Raw genomic sequence first — 22,696 nt, 5'->3', positions numbered from 1 at the left:
AGATGATTTAGATTAAATCACAAATAACACAAACGTTAATGCGGTGGACAAAAAATAAACGGGTGCACAGATAGTAAGCTTTCACATTGACTTTTAAGTCTAGTAATTTACATAATCATATAGCAGACGCTTTTGTCCAAAGCGGCTTTAAATGTGAGGAAAACAACGAAACTGTTCATCGTAATAAAGAGAAAATAATATAGGTACAAAGTTTCAACAGTTTTTAGAAACACACACACATAGTGTGAGCAATGTTTTTATTAAGTGTTTACGCGTTTGTCACACAAACGATATATAATTCATCATAATCATGACAAATATTAGAGAAAAATACAATATTATGTATGCCAGCATATTGCGCATCAAAACAAACTTGTCCTTGTTGAACTCGCACAAGGCTTGATAGCGCGTCATGTTCTGTCCAATAGATCCAGCGAGGGTGAGCTAGAGCTCTAGCTCCTCCCATTGGACGCTGCAGCGAAGCCCCACCCACTAAATCTACATAGGCGGAGCTGGAGCTCCAGGAAAGGTGGGGCTGGAGCTCTAGCTCCTCCCATTTGGCTCTGCATCGAGCACCATCTCGACAATTTGGGTACCACTGGACTCCGGGGAGCCAGTGGTGGAACGGTAACCATCTGAAGAGCTCGTCCCCCCATCCCTGGGTGGCCTGTCTCAGGGACGCTTCGTCTGACACTTGCCCCCTGGCTGGGCAGTGCCTGAGACAGACCGGGCGGCCTGCCTGCTGCTGGCTCTACGCTGGGGCCTGAGTGAAGGCTGTTGCGGGGGCCCCGCGGAACTGGAGGCAGCGGCAGGGGGACGCCCTCGGCGACGGGCAGGCGGAGGAACTGTCACCGGCGGCGGGGTGGAGGCAACAGCGGGCCGCCGGGACAGGGTGTGTCGGGAAGCCTCCGTCTGCTCCTGGGCTGTGAAGAGCTGTTGGGTACAGCTCTCCACAGCGTCGCCGAACAGCCCAACCTGGGAAACTGGGGAGTCCAGGAACCGAACCTTGTCCGCATCCGCCATCTCAACCAGGCTGAGCCAATGATGGCGCTCCTGGACCACTAAAGTGGACATCGCTAGACCGACCGCGCATGCTGCGACACTCGTGCCCCGGAGGGCGATGTCAGTGGCAGTGCGGAGCTCACTCATGAGCGCACGATCTAGACTACCCTCGTGCATGTCCATGAGTGTCTTGGTCTGGTAGACCTGCAACAACGCCAGGGCATGCAAAGAGGAAGCAGCTTGCCCGCAAGCCTTGTGAGCTCTGACCGTCAAATCTGACGCGAGCTCACCGGCCTGCGAGGGGAGACGAGGATCCCCCGTCCAAGATGCAGCGGCCGTTGGACACAGGTGTGTCGCAACAGACCGCTCCACTGGAGGGATAGCCTCATAACCCTTTACCGCTCCTCCGTCAAGGGTAGCGAGGGGGGAAGAACCACTCAGGCAGTTTTCAGCAGTAAAAGGTGCCGTCCACGACCTAGTAAGCTCTCCATGCACTTCAGGAAAGAAGGGTACTGGGGCGGCGGGCTGAGAACCAGCACGGCCCGCCCCGATATACCAATCATCCAACCGAGACTGAGCAGGACACGGTGGAGGGTTCCACTCGAGCCCGACAGCCTCGGCGGCCCGTTTCAGCATAGCTGACAATTCCGGATCCGGCTCGGGCAACGTTATGCTCCCAGAGGAAGACAACGCAGTCGAGTCGTCATCTCCAGAGGCCAGCTCACCCTCCGACGCTGCAATCGGCGTCCTGTCCTCTGGGGGAGCCCCGGGTGAAACGGCTGGCCCACCCATTACAGATGGACCAGCACACTCCACGGGGGACTCACACGGCTGCGGTGGAAAGGAGGAGTGAGGAGCCCACAGGGAATGGTTACCGGGCGAGACATCCACCACTATCCTCCTATCACCCATCTCACGCGGCACCCGAGGGCGGGGCGTGGTAATGGGGACTCGCGCTTCGCGGACGAAGGCGAGTCTCGATCTCAACACCGCGACAGTCATATTCCCGCAATGGGAACATGAACTGTCCACAAAAGCTGTCTCAGCGTGCTGTAAGCCCAAACACGTGATGCAACAATTGTGACCGTCAAAGAGAGACAGGGAACGACCGCATCCAGAAACGCACAGGCGGAATGACATCTTGAAAAAGACGCAAACACACCCGTGTTGCTCTTTCAGGAAGTGAAAAACTCTCACCAGTGCCGGAGCACACAGGGGAATGACCGCGGCAACACTGATACAGGAATGGTGCAGCCTGTATCAGTGAAGCACTCACCTTCTTCGCCCCCAAACGGCCGTCAGACAAACAAACACAAACAGAAATTTGGTTGCTGTGACAACAGCATTTGAGAGCTCGGAAGCTCGCGATCACCGCTGCACTCGCGCTGTAAACACCGACACCAGGAGAGACTTCCAGAAGAAGCACGACACACTCGCTCGTTGTATAACAACACTCTTCAGACCTGAACATGAAGCTCGGCTCCGAAGTGAAAGGCAATGGTGCGTGCATCTACTTCCGTATTTATACCCGCGCCGCGGGGCGGAGTGTGAGATGCATATCTCGCACGCCAATGTGCATTGGCTCGTTCTAAATTACTCGAAGACAATAGGCTCCCTAGCGTGATCCCATTTCAGTCGACGTCGACTACGTCTGACGTTCACGACTGAAAGGGAACTAATGGGTACTTATTCTACTATTATAATCTACAATCTCACATTTGGGAGCAATTTAGCAAGAACATACCTTTTTGAAATAATGGTGAACCAGCATACTGTATAGGCTTTATAAAAATTACAGGGTACATAGCTATGCATTTATAAAGTAATCTTTTTAACAAAAGTGCACTGAAAACGAAAACTATTGCAACTTTTGCTTAAATATTGGAGAAAGATACTCTTGTTTCATGTAGTGGTGCTTGTTACCCTCTTGTTCATGTAGTTACAGGGTAAGTACAATAAAAATGCATAAATGCATACACACAATCTTATATCACTGACTCGGAAACCTTTATTTATTATACAAGCACCACTTACCCTGTAACCACATCAAACCAGATATATTTCCAAGTATTTAAAAAAAAAATTGCAGTAGTCTTAGCTTTTCTTGCCTTGAAACATGTTAGCCCAAACATAAACATCTGCACTTTTGCTATAAAAAAAATAAATAAAAAAAGTTAAATAAATGCATAGACATGTACCCTGTCATTTTTAAAAAGCCTATACAGTATGTATTGGTACACAATTATTACAAAAAGGTACGCAGTGTATGTTCTCGCTAAGTTGTTCCCAAATGTAAGATTGTTGTATCATAATAGTAGATTAAGAACCCCTTAGTTCTATAATACTTACAGTATAAATATTTTTTTATTTCTCCTGGTTGTTACCCCTTTATTCCCCAAACTTTACATATTGTTCCCTTATACTTACATGCAAGTACTTTAAAGGTACACTATAATTACAGAAAGTTACTCTGTAAATTCCTCTTAATTACACAGTACTTTCCAGGCTGTAATCTAAAGTGTTACCGAATAATCCAAAGAACAGGCAAGAAATCCAAAAACCGGGAGACAGCAAACCAGGGAGAAACGCCCGGGAATGCAGTGTAACTGTCATGATTCTGCCCTCGTGTCCTTGATTTTCTCTAGTCTTGAGGCAGGATCATGACAGAATCATGTTTTGTGTGCAAGCACATGGTCTTGTGTTTTGAGCCATGTGCTTGTGTTGTCTCGTTACGTTACCCCGCCCCCTTGTTATCCTTGTCTCGTCATTATTGTCTAGTCAGTTTCACCTGTCCTTGTCTAGTCAGCTTCACCTGTCTTTGTCATTAGTGTCTCCCCATTTAATCCCCTTGTGTTTGCTGTCCTGGGTCGGTACATTGTCAAACATTGTGAGTTATTCTCTGTGAGTATTTTGTCTGAAACCTGTTTATTGAGAATTGTGAGTTTGTTTCCTGTCAGAGTCTTCGTTTGTCATCGTGTCTTAGTCTACCTCCAGTCCTGTTTTGCCCCATCGTGGGTTTTGTTTTCTGTTTTGTCATCATTAAACCCCTTTTGAGTTATTTGCTGTCTGCGCATGGGTTCGTTCCTCCATCCACATGACAGAATGTACCGACCAAAGAAGAACCCAGCAGACCGTTTGTCCTTCTCTGCCAAGCATCGTCCGGACCCCCTTGAAGAAGTCTGGTTGTCTTCCCCCCTCAACAAGAAGAGTGTCACCCTTCCATACTCACCCGAGGGTGAGTGGATCTTGTCAAACTTCTCTCGACTGTATGACCAATTCTCCCGGGAGGAGTCCGAGGCGGCATCCTCGAGGTCTTCACCTTCTGCCTGCCTACCTATCATTCCCGAGGGTCGAATGATAGGCGTCGCGACGCTTGGGGACCAGGCTGGTTCCCCCACGACTCCTGGCACTCCGTCTACCCCCTTCGGTCTTCGAGGGAGACGAGGGAGACGGTCCTCGTGGGACTCTCCTTCAGAGTCCTCAGCGACAGAGTCAATCCTGCCTGAGAAAGCCCCTCCTTCGCCCGACACAGTTCCCGCTGTGCTTCCCCAACCCGTCTCAGTTCCGGCTATGGTCTCTGCTTCACGACCTAGGAGAAAGAGGAGGAAGAGGGGAGCCTCCCGTTCTTCGCCCGCTGCAGTCACAGAGCCCGCTGCAGTCACAGAGCCCGCTGCAGTCACAGAGCCCACTGCAGTCACAGAGCCCGCTGCAGTCACAGAGCCCGCTGCAGACAGCGCTTCTTCCGAGTCAGATTTGAGCGCTTCATCCGAGTCTGTGTTCATGTGTACCGAGTCTGATTCAGTGAGTTCAGTTCCCGCTCCACAGCCGTCTGCTACGTCCCCTGTTCTGTGTCCTGTTCCTTTTCCTGCTGTTTCCCCAGTCAGAAGTCTTGTCTCGCCACCCTCAGCTTCCCCTGTCGTGATTCCCTCTCCGTCGTCCACTGTTCCTCCTGTCCCTAATCAACCCCGGACTGTTTCCTCCAAGACTCCTCATGTGTCCCGATCCAAACCTGCCCGGAATCCTCGTCCCAAGCCCTCATCCCGTGGACCTAAGACCCCCAGCACACCCATCCACCCTGGACCACCCCCCATGAACTCTGTGTTTCCTCCGCCACCTCTTCCTTGTTTGTTATTTTTATTGTTTCATCCGAACCCTGCTGTTGTGTTTTCGTGTTTGCCACTACTGTTATTTGTCATGTTTTGTTGGTTTGTGTCGATGTCTCAGTCTGTCTTGTCCCGTGTTTGATGTCCCCTTGAGGAGCGTCTGGTAGCCGCTCCTTAAGGTGGGGGTTCTGTCATGATTCTGCCCTCGTGTCCTTGATTTTCTCTAGTCTTGAGGCAGGATCATGACAGAATCATGTTTTGTGTGCAAGCACATGGTCTTGTGTTTTGAGCCATGTGCTTGTGTTGTCTCGTTACGTTACCCCGCCCCCTTGTTATCCTTGTCTCGTCATTATTGTCTAGTCAGTTTCACCTGTCCTTGTCTAGTCAGCTTCACCTGTCTTTGTCATTAGTGTCTCCCCATTTAATCCCCTTGTGTTTGCTGTCCTGGGTCGGTACATTGTCAAACATTGTGAGTTATTCTCTGTGAGTATTTTGTCTGAAACCTGTTTATTGAGAATTGTGAGTTTGTTTCCTGTCAAGTCAGAGTCTTCGTTTGTCATCGTGTCTTAGTCTACCTCCAGTCCTGTTTTGCCCCATCGTGGGTTTTGTTTTCTGTTTTGTCATCATTAAACCCCTTTTGAGTTATTTGCTGTCTGCGCATGGGTTCGTTCCTCCATCCACATGACAGTAACAACATACAAAACTTCGCAGTGAGTGAATGAGTGAACATGGTATAAATAAGCCGTTTCTCAATGTCAAGGAAGGATCCTCGGAAGCCGGAATTTCGAGGATGCTACGTCATCGACATCCATCGAAGGACTGTTCCAATGTCGAGGATCCTCAGAATTTCAACCAAGGGCGGAGTCCTTCGTTCGGAAAATATCCCATACACAGGAAAGGATGCATATGTGTAGACTTCGCGCTCTCAAATCGCCCACAATCCTATGCGCGTAGCTTTGCTATCTTGTTAAAAAAATACACAATGTCGGACGTTAGCGGAGTCGGAGCAATAACGGGGCAATATGCTTTCAAATGTAAATATTTACGTTACCATACATTTGTTATAACCGTCATATAAGTAAAGTTTAACGTTTTTGCCAGTACAAATTACTACCGTATTGATATTACAAATTATACAAATACATACTAATTTAATACGTTATTATTGATGGCTAACTGAACCGGACCTGTCATATTAACAATTGTTAGCTTGTTTGCTGTCACCGGCATTTCTTTTATAAATAACTACTTAAGTTGTACAAAGTAGGCTAATGTAACGTTAATATTATACCATTCGGAGCGTTATTCATAGCTTTCTCGTCTTTTTTAGCAGGGACCAACGGACCTTTTCACTGACGTAATGACGCAATGACGTGCACTTGCTAGCCTGTTCCATTTACGTGTTCTCCGAATGCTAAAGAGGAGCCTCGCCTAGCCTCTGAAGGAAATGACTTGGAAGGACGAGTCCTGCCAAGGAAGTATCCTTGACATTGAGAAACATCTATAGACTGAGGCCATGTTTACACGGAAACGATCTGAAGAGAAAACGCAAAAGTGGCGTTTCGTTTTCACTTTTTATTCTGCGTTTAGACGAGCGCTATGGGGGGGAAATCCGTGTGCATATGGGGACGCAAAAGTGTTAGAAATGCGATGTAGTGTGCACAGAGTTTAGAGGGTTTTGGAAGATTTCTATTACATTAACGTTACTTGTCTGTGCCAGCGTTACTTCATCAATTTCACAAAAGCTTCATCACAGGATATTCTGTTGTATGAATATCTGAACATGTAATATATCAAAAGAAAGAACTGACATTCTGCTTTTAAACAACAACAAAACCCCAGTTTTTTAAGTGTAACAGCTGGTGTTTTTCAGTTCAGTTACACTCAGTCTGACCAATCAGAGCCGAGCTTCTCGAGTGGAAGTGGAGCAGACGCAGAGATGCAGATTCGGCCCAGAAGTCACTGCTGAGGTTTAGTTGCTGTTTGCACACATTCGTCTGTCTTAAACAACTATAACACTCGTGTCCAGCTTGATGAGGACATAGCCAAAGCTTTGAAAGGTAAACTGACTCCGTCACTGCCACAGCATTTCACTGATCCTTCATGTATTATTATGTATTGTGTTCAAGAGATTATATTTGCTTTATAATAAATTATGAATTATAAATTATTATTATAGACAGCTTTACAATAAACTATTACTGTAATGCTAATACATTTATAATGAGCTGAAATGCTATTGAAATGTTCTTCAAGTACATTAAAATGAAGCTTCAAATATATTCTAACTGTAGTTTAAGAAATATGAAAGTATATTTTAAATGAACTGTAAAGAAATACACTTAAATGCACTAAATGTACTTGAAGTTTTAGCACTATTTAATATATTAAAATATATTGTAAATATTAACTTACAGATATCGCCATGAAACTTTACCAGTTGATTACTGGCATGAATAGGAGAAAAAAAAAGTTTTCTGTAATTTTATGTTTAAATATGCTAATCAGGCTATATCTAATTAAATATGCGCTAATTTGCATATATTTTGAAGTGACGAATCTGACCATTGAAAAAAACAAGGTTCAAAATTATTTGAGCATTTTGTTGCTATATTCAATGAAAAGACATTACCAGAGGGGATTATGAATATCTCCTTTTGTTGCCCTGTAAATCAGAAAATACTGCCAATAGCCTTAAACAATTGATTTCCGCCCCATTTTTAGGCATAAAATGTCATATAAATCAGGCCAAGAATGACATATCAACAAATCCCTCAGGACAAACCTTCACAATATATAGTTATGAACACGAGTGTACAGTTTGGTGTGTGTAGGAGCTTCAGAAGTGGAAAATCCTCACTCGAGTGTGAGAAAAAACTCAATTTGAGGAAAAGGCTTTTAAAGATTTTTATGGCAAAATTCCACTAATTTCTATTGAAAGCCATGAATTACAGACAAAATATGCTTTAGGTCCAAGTAAAATCCATGCATCACACTGTTTAACATCCAAAACTCCTCATTGCTTCATCCGTCACTGATCATCCTAAACAACACATCACCACATCACCAGTCCATCACAGGGGAAGATGACCTGAGGGACTCACACACACTTCAGGATCCACTATTACACATGTGTGCAGGATTATACAGTAATTATATTATACAAAAACTGAAATGTGTTGTGTAATGTCATTGTTATATAGTGTGTAAAGTATAGTATATATGTGATGTATGTATATAATGTCAGAGCGCGTCACGTGACGATTCTGAACGAATCACGTTGTCAGAGATTGGAATCAGCCAATGAGAATGCGCATTTCGAGTTAAATCGCCCATTTTACTTCATGATTGGTTGCTGATAAACAGGAAATGCCCATATTTGGATGCGACAGCATTGCACAGGAGAGAGAGAGCTTTCTAGCGGTGTGTGTGATGACGGTGCAGACAGCGATCGCGGAGCAGCGGAGGATTTACAGCGACAACTTTTGATGAATTAGGCGAAATCTGCACACGCAAACAGACAAAGTGTAGTAAAATAAAGACCTAAATGTGTATTTTGGACTTGTTTTCAGCACACGTCTGAAAGAAGACATGTTACTTAAGACAAATATCCCAAAATCTCAAAATTGACCAGTGAAAAAAACACAATGTTTTTGCCTGCCGTGTCTCGCCTTAACAATAATCTTAAGCATATCTTAAAAAGTTGTTTCACAATAATACATTTAATACGCACTTAATACAGTATAATTTAAATATATTAAGTATGTCCAAAAAAAGCCCAATTTAAATGCATTTCCTCTTCGCCTGGGAAGACAGATGATGAAGTTTATGATCATCATCAAATGAATATCAAGAACCTGAAATGGAAACTGGATCCGGCAGAACCTTAAAGAAAACTTTCAAACCTGCTTTAAACAATTCCACCTTAATTTCTTTAGTTTCTTCTCCACATAATCAAGCACACTAGCGAGTCAGCAAGCTGAACAACATGTGCTAACGTTTGAGTAAAGGCTGAAACACAAGGACACAATAATTCCCACATGAGACGACATGATCTTACCGGGACTCAGCCTGAAGACTGAAGACGCTGCTCATCAGGAGATGATGGTGTTTATGAGCTGCTCTGCAATCTTTTATCTTTTATAGCCTGAATTAACTCCAGAAACACCAAACAAAGATGCATTAAACATCATTAACAGTTAATGCACACACAACCGCATCAGCAATCAGCAAACCACACTACACAATATACAACCATTTACAAAAGCACAAGTGTTATACAGAGGAGAATGAGAATAGCCATTAATACAGTGATATAATACTCAGATTTTTTAAAATCAAATTATGATTATACAGTAAGGGCTATATAAAGACAACATCTTAAAGCAACTTTTCAATCATTTTCTCATCATTTCGCTAGGGCTGGGTATCGAGTTCGATACTTTTTAGGTACCGACCGAATTGCCTCGATACTACCGAGTATCGAAACATGTCTTGTTTTTCGGTACCAAATTTCGGTACCTAAGGGGTTAATCTAGTCACGGTCAGTGAAACAATAAGCATGCAGCGTGATTGGCTGTGGCGGAAAAACACTAGCGTTAGTTTGCGCGGTTGCCCAGAGAGACGTGGTTCGTCGCACATGAGGCTGTGAGCGTCACAACCCTGCAATATTTGCGACAAGGTAATTGCTGCCAAGACCGGCAACACGATACATCTGATAAGGCACTTAAAAGCGCACAGAATACACTTGAGAGTAACTTAGAAAGTTTATCCGTCTTCGACTGCAAGAACTGGACCGCGTCACAAATGAACTGAAACTCAGCGTATAGGATACTTGACTCACACACATGAGAAATAGGCATATAGACGGTTAAAATATGTCTACTCTTAAACGAAACAATTAGAAATTAATAGTTTAATGATTATGTAATCCATATGTGACCCGTCACAGAAACCAGGGACACAAGTCGGCAGCACAACTTGCGAGCAAATTGAGAAAGAAGCGGGGTTTTTTTTCAAAATTGGTGATTTCAGCTTTTTTGCAGAATCTGTTAGTTGAGATCATGAAGAAGCCTCTCCATGTTTGAGATAACAGTATTGGTATATTTAAAAGCGTACATTTTGAGGTTGAAATCGGCTTGTTTTTCGGAGATTCTAGCATGCAGTAGGGGCGTGTCATTGTCTGTGTGTATTTCCATTCTGAATAGCCGGCGGCGCTTTTGCCCCCGCCCCCCAACAGCGTGGCTACTTATTATGCAGCGCTCTGGCCGGCTCTATCTGATTTCAAAATTCAATGAAGATGGACGCCGCAAAGATTGTCGCAGACGAGCTGAAAATGTTTTCGCCGCACTTTGTGGGCTCGGGAAACTGAACCGGAGGTATGGGCGCAGCGCGTGCGCCCTCGGTGCTTGAATACGGCGGCTCGGCTCGCTGACAGCAGTGGCTGGCTGTTTCATATGTGACGTCCCGATTGCTTTGAATGGGGAACGTTTTGTGAACAGGGAACAGACTTAATGGACTGGGAACAATCTCCATAGAACATGAACTGGCACAGAGAATCGAAATAGAGGATGCAGTTAAGACCTTTGCTGCAATGAAGGCCTGCCGTGCGCGTTTCTGAAACATAAGTTAAGCTTACTTTGCTCTTTAGTCGTTATGTAAGATGCTGCACCTGCTGATGATATAATGTGCTTGCGGACATTTCATTTGTGTGTGTATACGCACATAAGAAAGAGGTGTAAAGAGGTTTGCAACAGTAATCTGAGGAGGAAATATGATTATTTGGAAAATTCCTGTCATGACTGCTTAAAGAAAAATGCCAGCAGGCATTAGCCTCCTGCATAAACTTTAATATTGTTGACATTTTGGGCACACGCGCGTTGCACACTATTTGCATTATATGTAGGCCTATTATATGTATGTTATATGTAGGCCTATATTGGTCTTTGTGTGTTGTTGCTGGTATACGTTGCAAATAGAGGGGCAGCACAATTGTTTTTCGCCTAGAGCGGCAGAAGTGCATTCGCCGGTCCTGGGGGTGAGTTTGCATAAACATTAAAGTTTGTCGTTTTGTTTTCATTCTAAGAACACGTAGTTATCTCATGTTTAGTCTGTTTAGACCTTCCCATACCTAACTATTGTTATTAGCTAGCTCAGGAAAGAAAAAAAAGCTGTAAGCACAGGGGGGAGCTTTACAGGGGGTATGGCTTATCTAAATGAGATGTAAATGAGCCCTATTGTCACTCCTAGCAGCAGAGAGAGGTGAGAACTGCACAATCTTTAGAGGCCGTTATCTAACCTTTTAGTTTTTTTGAGTGCCTACCTTCAAATGGCCACAACTTCTCCAAATATTATCAGATTTCCACGTGTTACACATCGCTGGAAAGCTTGGAGACTACACTTTCAGAATCTATGAATACCTCAAAATGCCCCTAAACCGACTTGTGTCCCTAGTTTCCGTGTTTGGTCACATATAGGCGCGCGTGCGTGTTCACTACTGGAGAAATGACGAGTCAACATCGCTATATTAATCTTTGCAGCCAAACACACTCTTAGTAAACACTTGTTTATTAATAAAAAAAAATAATATCTCCTTTTTCCCGACACATCCATAATCATTAGGCTACCTTCGCCAGTGCTTTGCGGCAAGCTTTATGTGTGCTGAGTGTGAGGCATATATCCCCCACCTCAGTAGCCTATATGTAATTCAATTCACATTTATTTGTAGCCTATAACATTTTTCACAAAACATATCGTTTCAAAGCAGCTTTACAGAAAATGCATGTGTCTAAATTACAATTTAGAGTGATCTGTTATCAGAGGTGACTGTGTGTAATGCATTTCAATTAATTTTCATTCAGTTCCATTGTTAATGCAATGCATTAAGGTAAGGCAGAAACAATGAGCTCATTGAAGTAAAGAATAGATGTAGTTAAATGATTAGGAAACATAGAAAACGTACTCGGTTACTAACGTAACCTCAGTTCTCTCTAGATGAGGGAACGAGTGTTGCGTAAGCTAGCTTACGCTACGGGAAAATCCCTTTTCTCGAGAAAACTAAGGCCAAAAAATTATCCTTAATTTTACATTAATTTAAAATGCATTGCTGCACAGAGCAGACCTAGGCGAGGCGGCTCGCATGCCTATTGGTTGCTCTGCAGAAACTGCTGCAACCTATCGTGGGACTGTACGTGACGCAAGCACCAATGACGCGTCACGTTCCGCCAGAAGGGGCGTGGCTTATGTCTATATAAGCAGAGTCCAGATAGTGTGTTCTTTGGTTTTTCATACTGAAGCGAAACCAGAACGCAGCACAAGCATGGCAGGGTTACGCAACACTCGTTCCCTCATCTAGAGAGAACCGAGGTTATGTTAGTAACCGAGTACGTTCTCTTACGAGAGTACTCTCGTGTTGCATAAGCTAGCTTACGCTACAGGAACCCAATGTAAAGCGCTGTGCGTGCTAAAGTTGTCCCTTTACACCGGCTGCCAAATGAAACGAAAAGCTGTTCTGACTGCCTGAAAGCAGCCGAACGCTCGACGTATATTCTTAGCGCCCTGACCGGGCAAAGAAGATTTACGCTGTTCTCACCATCAGATCCTGGGAGAGCTGACAGTGAAATGACTTGCGCTCTAAACGGAGTGGAGAGCACTTTGGGGACATTGCCGTGTCTTGGTTTGAGAATGACTTTAGAGTCGTTAGGCCCAAACTCAATGCACGTAGCGCTCACCGAGATTGCGAGCAGGAAACCCCCTCGCTTGACTGAAGCGAGAACCATGAGAAAAGCGGTTTTGAGCGAGAGACACAGCAGATCCACAGACTGCAGTGGTTCGAAGGGATCGCTTTTCATAGCGTCTAGGACCGTGGAAAGGTCCCAGACCGGAACCATAGGGGGTCGAAGAGGTTTTAGCCTCCTAGCCCCTCTAAGGAAGCGGACGATGAGATCGTTCCTCCCCAATGACTTGCCATGCAAGGGTTTTGTAAACGCTGCTATGGCTGCAACATACACTTTGAGCGTGGAGGGGGACCTGCCCTCGTCCAGAAGCTCCTGTAGGAAGGAGATAATCTCCGTAATGCCACAGCACTGTGGGTCTAGTTTATTAGCCGAGCACCACCTGGAAAACACTGACCACTTTGAAGCATAGAGCCGTCTAGTAGAGGGCGTCTAGTAATTGTACTTAACACTCCTGCTGGGAGATCAGCGGGTACCCGTTGATAGCCCATGCGTGCAGGGCCCATAAGTCGGGGCGCGGGTGCCAAATCGCGCCCCTGGCCTGAGAGAGGAGATCCGTCCTCACTGGGATAGGCCACGGGGCCGTGCTCACTAACTGCATCAGTTTCGGGAACCAGGTTTGGAACATAGCATTATGAACAATGCGCACCGCGCCACTGACTTTAGACTAGGTTTGTTCTGGTCAGTGGCAGAATTGTTTTCTGGAACTGCAAAATAGCACTAGGGAATGTTTGCGCCGAAACACGCCTCCTTTTTGCGCCGACCCGCCCAGGGAGCGCAAGTTCATTTCCTAGTTTACCGTCGTGCGTCTGTGGAGGGAAAAGCCCGCATTGCGCGGGTGCAAAATAGGAATGATACATGCGTCAGTGTACAAAGTAATTTGCACCGGGTGCAAGATAGGGCCCATGATGATTTAGAAGATTATAATAGCTTAAATGATAAACAATACAGTTTTTATGCATTCTTTAAAGTGTCAGTCATGAAGGATTTAACCTGAAGCTATTCTACTGAGTATCATAATTGATTTGGTTTCTGCCATTAGAAAACACTTCTCTATTGAGTGGATGTGGGTGATTTTTCCCTCAATGTTCAAAAGCTTTATTCCTGAAAGCTTGTTACTAAGAGATACAGTATGATTGCACATTTCCTCATTTCCCATCAGCATTAATTCATTATAAATAATGCCACAAACCACCTCTAATATTACACGAGTCAGTAATGGAGTGGCAATCGGGAGAGTCGGTGCTTTTCCCGGTGGGCCGGTAGTGTTTCGAGGCCGCGAGGGCCGGTCTGATAGTTATACATTGCAAGTTCTTAGCAACAGCATCCGGCAGCCTGGTGTGCGGCCGCGGCCCGCTGGTCAAACTGTGCAGCCTCTCTGCTCAACCCGTACATAAATGCATCGATCCGCAGGTTTTGTTCGAGTTCTTCAATGGTCTAGTGCTAGATCTTCTGCCAAGCGTGTCAGAGGTTACGGGATCTAATCCGCACTCGTATAGTTCTTTTTTCTCTCATCAAAACCGAACATGTTCATCATTGGTTACAGTCTATATCAAGCAGGGACACGTTTGTGTGCAGTTTATTTTGTGATTTCACCAGAACGAATAGAGAGTCTGCAACGGCGATAGATTGAAGAGCGCGTCCGAGTGAAGACTGCGCGAGCCACAAGAGAACACTGTATCCATGACACTGATAGCAGCGGCAACGGGCGCTCAGCTTGAGTTAAAAAACAACACATTTTAGCACTAGATCTCTTATTTAATAGCAAAATGAATACTCTGCTAGTTAACTGGAGATGTTTTATTTATTTGTATTGCGTAGCCTATCCGTGCCTCAATGTTTCAAAAAGTGGTGGGGGAAGAAATCGATCCTGAGAAAAACTGGCTCACCCGCAAAATACGCCTGTGATGATGACGACTTCACTGGATCTAAACAAATCATAGAGACTGGATTGATCTCTTGTGATTAATAAAGGGTCAAAAAGATTTAGAAGTTTTACAGTCAATTAGTAAAGACTTTAGTTTGATATCATCTGCTAAAGTAAATTGGACAAAAAGTGATGCAACTGCGTTTGGAGATTGGGAAAAAGGTCTACCCACATTACCTAAAGCAGGGTTATCATGGAATAAAAAAGGTTTGAAATACCATGGAGTTTATGTCACAAGGTGACGAACTAGAGACGGAACTAAACAGCCCGCGGAGGGATGTTTCCGCCCGGAGCGGTTTCAACCGAGCACCAAGCCAGCCTCGGATGCGTCACTACCATAGTAACAGCAGCCGCTGATAACGGAGTGACAACAGGTGCGGCGCATTAACCCTCTGGGGTCTGCAATCACACCGGCGTGATCTGCTCGCTTTTTTTCTTATCAGTGCAAAAGAGACTCAAATAACTCAGTCGATTTTTGTCATAGAGGCAAATGTTATACATCAATCGATCCTGTTAAGTTTCTATTTTTTTTGTGGATACTCACAATAAAAACAAAGTGTTCTGCTTTTCACCAAATAAAGAAAAACAAACATGATGCGAGTTCTGCGTTCTCTCTGTCAGTGAAGTCCATTCTGAAACGCGTCCTAAGATTAACTGTAACTCCGCGATTACTTGTCACACAGGCACGAGAGATTTTTCTTTATGAAGCTTGAATTCTCTTCTTTTAAATGAAGTAATTTATATAAAAAACAAATATTCTCAGTTTATGTAATCTGTATGAAAAGAGAGTGCTGTCAGTATTTTTTCCCCCAGCTCATTACACTTCATTACGCGTTAATCTGACACGCCCACGGAGGACGCGCGCTATTCAAACGCAAATGTAGAGGCAAGCCATGACAATGCCCACATCAGCCGTTCCACCGGCGGTAAAATGTGTGGTGTATTTGCTGCCTTTTACCGCTAAGAGGCGCCACAATCATAGACTCTGAAAAGTGTTCGTTTATTCTCTCTAATGCGTAATCTGCCGCCGCACCGCGGCTCATTCAGAGCGATTGAAAGCTGGTAGCAGAAGAATTCAACAAGTGAAACGTAGCTAAAATAATTCATAATCACAATACTGAAATTAGGCTACTGAAATGTAATTGAATAAATAATGAAAACATTTCAACATAAAACATTGCATTAAAAACATTTAGGCTACATCAATGACGCTTTACAACTTTAACAGCGTACAGACGGTAGCTCAGTGATCAACGCAACAACACGAGCTTCGAGGAGCTTCATTCGACCCGAGATCGAATCTCAATGTAGCATAGGCCTACATGTTGTTAACCGATGTTGTCCTACAGCGTTTATATTTTACCACCTTGATGCTTAAATAGGTAACTGTTTATAACTGTTTACTTATTTAAAGTCAAGAGTTTTGTTTAATTATCATTACAACATAAATTTGCTACATTTCTGTAGAACCGCAGCCGCTGCACAAACGACATAAACTGATGAAGGAAGATTGTCAGCCGATTGCGTAAGAAAATGACAATGAAGAAGCTCGTCTTTAGTCTGCTAAATTATTGTGTAATGTAAAAGAACACTAAAATTACTTAAGTTTGAAACCAAGTTCGAACATTTCAAGGTTTAAATAAAGTGTCGGGACAGTTTTTTTAAAATTTAAAACAGGGTTACATCGGGTTTAGAGTTTATTTCTTATTATCTTATTATTGCGACATTTTAAATTTGTATTGCCAAAGAAATTACAGCTAAATTAAACAATTAAAACAGTACAAAACGAAAATTGTCCAAAGAAACATAATTAAATTAAAAACATGCGTTTTTCTTTGCCTCTCTCGCGCTGGATCTCTTTTTAACAAATTTATTTAGTCTCCCTCGCTGCGCATGCATGATATGATCAATGCATGATAATTATTTAGCCTTTAATTGTTGCTTCAAAGACACAGCATGCCTTGTTGAATTCACCTTACAATAACTTCAATTGAAATTTTGTGTGAAAAAAACTTTAAATAGGCTACAATAAATAAACTACAATATTTATAATTTAATATGATATGGGGCCTACATTTGGACACATATTTATCCTTACAATAATTTTGCCTGCTCATCAGGCTGGCTATCCGACACTCCATATGAAAGAGGAACATTAACACCTTTGTCCAGCAACTGTCCCTCCAACCCCCCACAGGCTATCGGAGTCTGAGGCTGACTTAACACAAAGAGAAGTCGCAATTCACACTTAAATCGCTATTCTAGACAGTGTTGATAATGAAGGAATTAAATGATTTAAGTTACATGTAGCCTATATATTTCTATCATTAAAAGTTTATTACTAAATATTTCATTATTTCAATAATTGATGAAATAAAACTGGTTTGGGGCAGCTTTATCCAAGCAAAACTAAATATAATCTGAAAAAACGCTTGTTAATTTGTTGTCATGAACAAAATGTTCAACTCAATATTAAATTCTACAGGGATCTTTGGATCCTTACAACCAGGCATGCAATTTGTGAAGTTTTTATTTTATTTTGTATTATTCAAATAAATATCGAAACACGGTGCTTCGTGGTAATGCTGCTAAATTAAATAACATTTATAGAATAATTATGAACTTAAATGAAACAATATCGCAACATTTCGACAAATACATTATTTGATCTGTTTTTACATTTTAATTCAGGGCGATTTAGCCTGTATTTAATTAGAGCAATTTTCACCCTTGTCTTGTCATTTTCTCATTGGGAAGCGCTTACATTACATGTTTGAGTAGATCCTCTGTACCTCTCGTTTTCATATGGATTAGCCTATAATCAGATAACATTTATTAGCCTAAATATTTAGACATTTAAAGGCTTTAGACATAGCCGATTTCTTATCGTGACTGAGCTGAAGTGGCTTTCGGTTCATTTTTGTGACGCGCAGTTCCCGGAGACAGAGACGACAGATATACTGTTTTTGTCGTTAGCCTAATATGAATACAAGTTTACAGTTTTGAACGATGTAAGCTACTCTACTCTTATCTGTATGCCCAAAAAATTACGGAGTCGCCTATTAAGTTATTTTAGCTGTAATAATGAGAAAAATAAATTAATCTAAATGAACGCTCCGCCGCGTTTGTCGAACACTAACTCACCATGCCAGAATAAAACCCGACTTTAGAAAAATGCATAGGGCCACTCGGCGTGGTGTGCCAAAACACTTAATTATAAACTTCAATATTTCATTCAAAATAATCTCAACACGCTTTGTGAAATTTTGAAAAGCCGTGCATGCATTAAGGCCACTGGAACTAATGAACAACTGAAACGCTGGTTTTGATTTTATTGTTTGTCGTTTAAACGTGCCTGTTGCATATCTCTATTTTATATATTTGATATTGGTGAAGTAGCCTATAGCATTGATTAGCTGTGGAGGGAGGGGTGTGTGGGGATTAAAATAATTCAGCAGAAGCAGGGATGTTTAGACCAGAAGGAAATCCCAATCCCCCCTGGCAAATCACACTTTACTTAAAACCATGTTTTTAAAAACTCTAGGTTGTAGGGAACAGACCTCTCTGCCATGCGCGCGCATGGTTTGGAGCACAATATCTGTCTCGCATGCACGCTCGCTCTAGACAGATTACGGGATATTTTAACTAATGTGCGGTACAACTAGTCGATCACGAGTGGCTCAACAGGTAGATCTATAGATAAACTATATCTTCAAGGAATTTGACCGACCGGGTTGACACTTCATCGTGAGAAATCGGGGGTGTGGCGTGAGAGCCTGGAATCAAACAAATATATATATATATATAGCCTATATATATATATAGGCTATATATAATTTATTTTTTTACAGAACTGCTTTTGAAATTACGATTGGTAGCCTATTATTATACAGATGCAAAGTCGTTCTACCGCTCGGCTATGAATTTTGTTACTGAGAAATATTCAAACGTTTGATTCTCACATGAGCGAGAAAACGTTTTGTCTTTAGCCTGTGAGTGTAGGCCTACTTTAGCCTTTTACAGTTTTAAAAGATTATATCATATCTGTATGACCAACAATTTGTTGTAGGCTTACTTGGAAATCACCATAACTTGTAGTATTTCATCCTTAGGCTACTGTTAATAGACATTAACTTACGTTTTGCTAAATGTCCCTTTGCGCCACCTGGCGGTCATTTCGCGTACGACTTTGAAATGCGACTGGTTTATTTTTACCGCAGTGGATGGCTAAAAGGTGTGACTAAAAATGTGCTTTTGGCTTTCATTTATATTTTGATTGTTTGTATATATATATATGAAGAGTTCAGATGCAAAAGCCTCTAAGTGCCATCTGAAATTTTCTTCTAGAATGATTATTTTTATCAAGCTTGTATATTTAAGTTCAGTAGTTTCACTTAAATGACAATGAAAATTACCTATTAATTGTCATTTAAGTGAAATTACTGAACTTAAATATACTATATACTAGCTTGATCAAAATTATCATTCTAGAAGAAAATTTCAGATGGCACTTAGAGGCTTTTGCATCTGAACTCTTCATTTATATATATATATATATATATACACACTCACCGGCCACTTTATTAGGTACACCTGTCCAACTGCTCGTTAACACTTAATTTCTAAGCAGCCAATCACATGGCGGCAACTCAGTGCATTTAGGCATGTAGACATGGTCAAGACAATCTCCTGCAGTTCAAACCGAGCATCAGTATGGGGAAGAAAGTTGATTTGAGTGACTTTGAACGTGGCATGATTGGTGCCAGAAGGGCTGGTCTGAGTATTTCAGAAACTGCTAATCTACTGGGATTTTCACGCACAACCATCTCTAGGGTTTACAGAGAATGGTCCGAAAAAGAAAAAACATCCAGTGAGCGGCAGTTCTGTGGGCGGAAATGCCTTGTTGATGCCAGAGGTCAGAGGAGAATGGCCAGACTGGTTCGAGCTGATAGAAGGGCAACAGTGACTGAAATAACCACTCGTTACAACCGAGGTATGCAGCAAAGCATTTGTGAAGCCACAACACGCACAACCTTGAGGCGGATGGGCTACAACAGCAGAAGACTCCACCGGGTACCACTCATCTCCACTACAAATAGGAAAAAGAGGCTACAATTTGCAAGAGCTCACCAAAATTGAACAGTTGAAGACTGGAAAAATGTTGCCTGGTCTGATGAGTCTCGGTTTCTGTTGAGACATTCAGATGTTAGAGTCAGAATTTGGCGTAAACAGAATGAGAACATGGAACCATCATGCCTTGTTACCACTGTGCAGGCTGGTGGTGGTGGTGTAATTGTGTGGGGGATGTTTTCCTGGCACACTTTAGGCCCCTTAGTGCCAATTGGGCATCGTTTAAATGCCACGGCCTACCTGAGCATTGTTTCTGACCATGTCCATCCCTTTATGGCCACCATGTACCCATCCTCTGATGGCTACTTCCACCATGTCACAAAGCTCTAATCATTTCAAATTGGTTTCTTGAACATGACAATGAGTTCACTGTACTAAAATGGCCTCCACAGTCACCAGATCTCAACCCAATAGAGCATCTTTGGGATGTGGTGGAACGGGAGATTCGCATCATGGATGTGTAGCCGACAAATCTGCGGCAACTGTGTGATGCCATCATGTCAATATGGACCAAACTCCCTGAGGAATGCTTCCAGCACCTTGTTGAATCTATGCCACGAAGAATTGAGGCAGTTCTGAAGGCAAAAGGGGGTCCAACCCGTTACTAGCATGGGGTACCTAATAAAGTGGCCGGTGAGTGTATATATATATGTGTGTGTGTGTGTGTGTATATAAATATTTATTTATTTATATATATATTGTCCTTGCATTCTTTCTTGTGTGACACCCCTGAATGAAAGGCTCATTAGTATGCAGTCTGCTCAGGTGAGAACTGCCTAATTATTCATGAGGGGGTTGGGCCGTTCCGCCCATCCGCATATTGCCTTTGCAAACAAAAAAATGTTTTTCACAATTTAAAACAATCTATTGTTTTATGTGAATAATTAGGCAGAATGATTTTCAGATAATTTTGAAGCAAAAACTCTAGGCGACAACATCCACTAGTCAAAAGTCTTGTGGACAGATATTTAGTATGTTATTTGTGGCCTTATATTAAGTCAAGTCAAGTCAAGTCACATTTATTTATATAGCGCTTTTCACAATACAGATTGCATCAAAGCAGCTTCACAGTGATAACATGAAAGTAGTACAACACAGTTCAATAATATTGTTGAATATTAAATATCCCCAACTAAGCAAGCCAAAAGCAAGGCGACAGTGGCAAGGAACCAAAACTCCATCAGATTGGATGGAGAAAAAAACCTTGGGAGAACCCAGGCTAGTCAGGGGCCAGTTCTCCTCTGGCTAACAATCATAGGGTTTTAAAGAAGCTTTACAGTAAGTGCATATCAGAGAGTACCTGGAAAAAATACATTTAGTTAATCATGTAATATTTAGGGGATAACATATCGCCGGCGTTGAGTCGTCTCTTCGCAGGCGTTGAGTCGTCTCTTCACAGGCGTTGGCCTTCTCATCACAGGCGTTGAGGCATCCGAAATCCCCGTGAGAGGCAGGATACCAAACTGGAGCCTACGAACGCCATTTTTCTCGGGACAAGCGTCCCGAGATAACAGCAGAAAGGCAGATGGGAAATAATTAGCATAGCTGATGTTCATAATGATTTCCATTACACGGGAGTAGGTGTTAGAAAACCATAATCTCACAACTCTCCGCAACCCAAACTCTCCGCAACCCAACCGCAACCATACGGACCGACCCGTTTGTCTATAAGGCTGTCGAGCCCCACTGGTGCGTTAAGCAGTTTCAGTGGCAAACGGTTCCGTATGGCATAGCAGAGGACTAAAAGGTAAGCATTATGTGAATGCTTGACTAAAGAGACACGTCTTTAGTCTAGTTTTAAACTGTGTCAGCGAGTCAGAGCATCGGACCGTATCGGGAAGGCTATTCCAGAGTTTTGGAGCTAAATGCGAGAATGCCCTCCCTCCTTTCGTGGACTTCGATATCCTAGGAATGACCAGAAGCCTTGAATTTAGTGATCTTAGAGAACGCGGTGGATTGTAGGGCGAAAGAAGGTCCGTTAAGTACATAGGAGCTAAACCATTAAGGGCTTTATAGGTCAGTAGTAGTACTTTGTAATTGATACGGAACTTAATAGGTAACCAGTGCAGAGATGATAAAATCGGTGTTATATGATCATATTTTCTTGATCTAGTAAGAACTCTAGCGGCTGCATTTTGCACTAACTGTAGCTACTGTATATTAGAAACTTTAGTTTTTAGTTTTTTCAATAACCACGCATAAACAATATTCTCTCAAAAATACAAACTTGTACATACATGTTGCTCACTTATTATGGTAGCCCTGTGTGTGCTATATAGAGTGTAATTTCACCTGTGCCATTAATATGTTTATAAGCAACTGAAAAAAGCACAAATGTCAGAGCATGCCAAAACATCTCAAGGACCCCGAAAACACCTCAGACCCCAGAGGGTTAAGCGACTGTCTGATGATTGGGACACGCAGCCTTTTAGAAAGGGATAAAAGCAAAGCTTTGAGAGACCGAGTGGTGTTGTGTTGGGTTGCCGTTGCGTCACGACTCTTTGTTCCTGTCGAGGTGGGCTGAGAGGTTTCTGTGGGACAAATCGGCTGGGGAGATCGATCCGTGGAAAGGAATCCGCTATGAAGAACGGGGTGGCGGAGAATAGAGAGACGGAGGGCGAAGTCATCTATAAATTACCATCGAGTCCACTTACCTGGGTGAAGATAAGTACTAAGCTTCTTCTGGCTGTATTGCATGTGATTTGCACACAAGATATTCTATATGAGGAGAAGTGATATAAAAACCGGAGTCCAGACGCCTGAATGAGAAGACGGCTGTTATGATTTGTGATTGTAGTCGC

This window comes from Rhinichthys klamathensis, unplaced genomic scaffold, assembly GCF_029890125.1.
Source record: "Rhinichthys klamathensis goyatoka isolate OS25496 unplaced genomic scaffold, OSU_Roscu_1.1 h1tg000255l_1, whole genome shotgun sequence".
Classification (NCBI taxonomy): domain Eukaryota; kingdom Metazoa; phylum Chordata; class Actinopteri; order Cypriniformes; family Leuciscidae; genus Rhinichthys; species Rhinichthys klamathensis.
The sequence above is the reverse complement of the archived record's forward strand: the minus strand, read 5'-3'. Positions refer to the sequence as shown.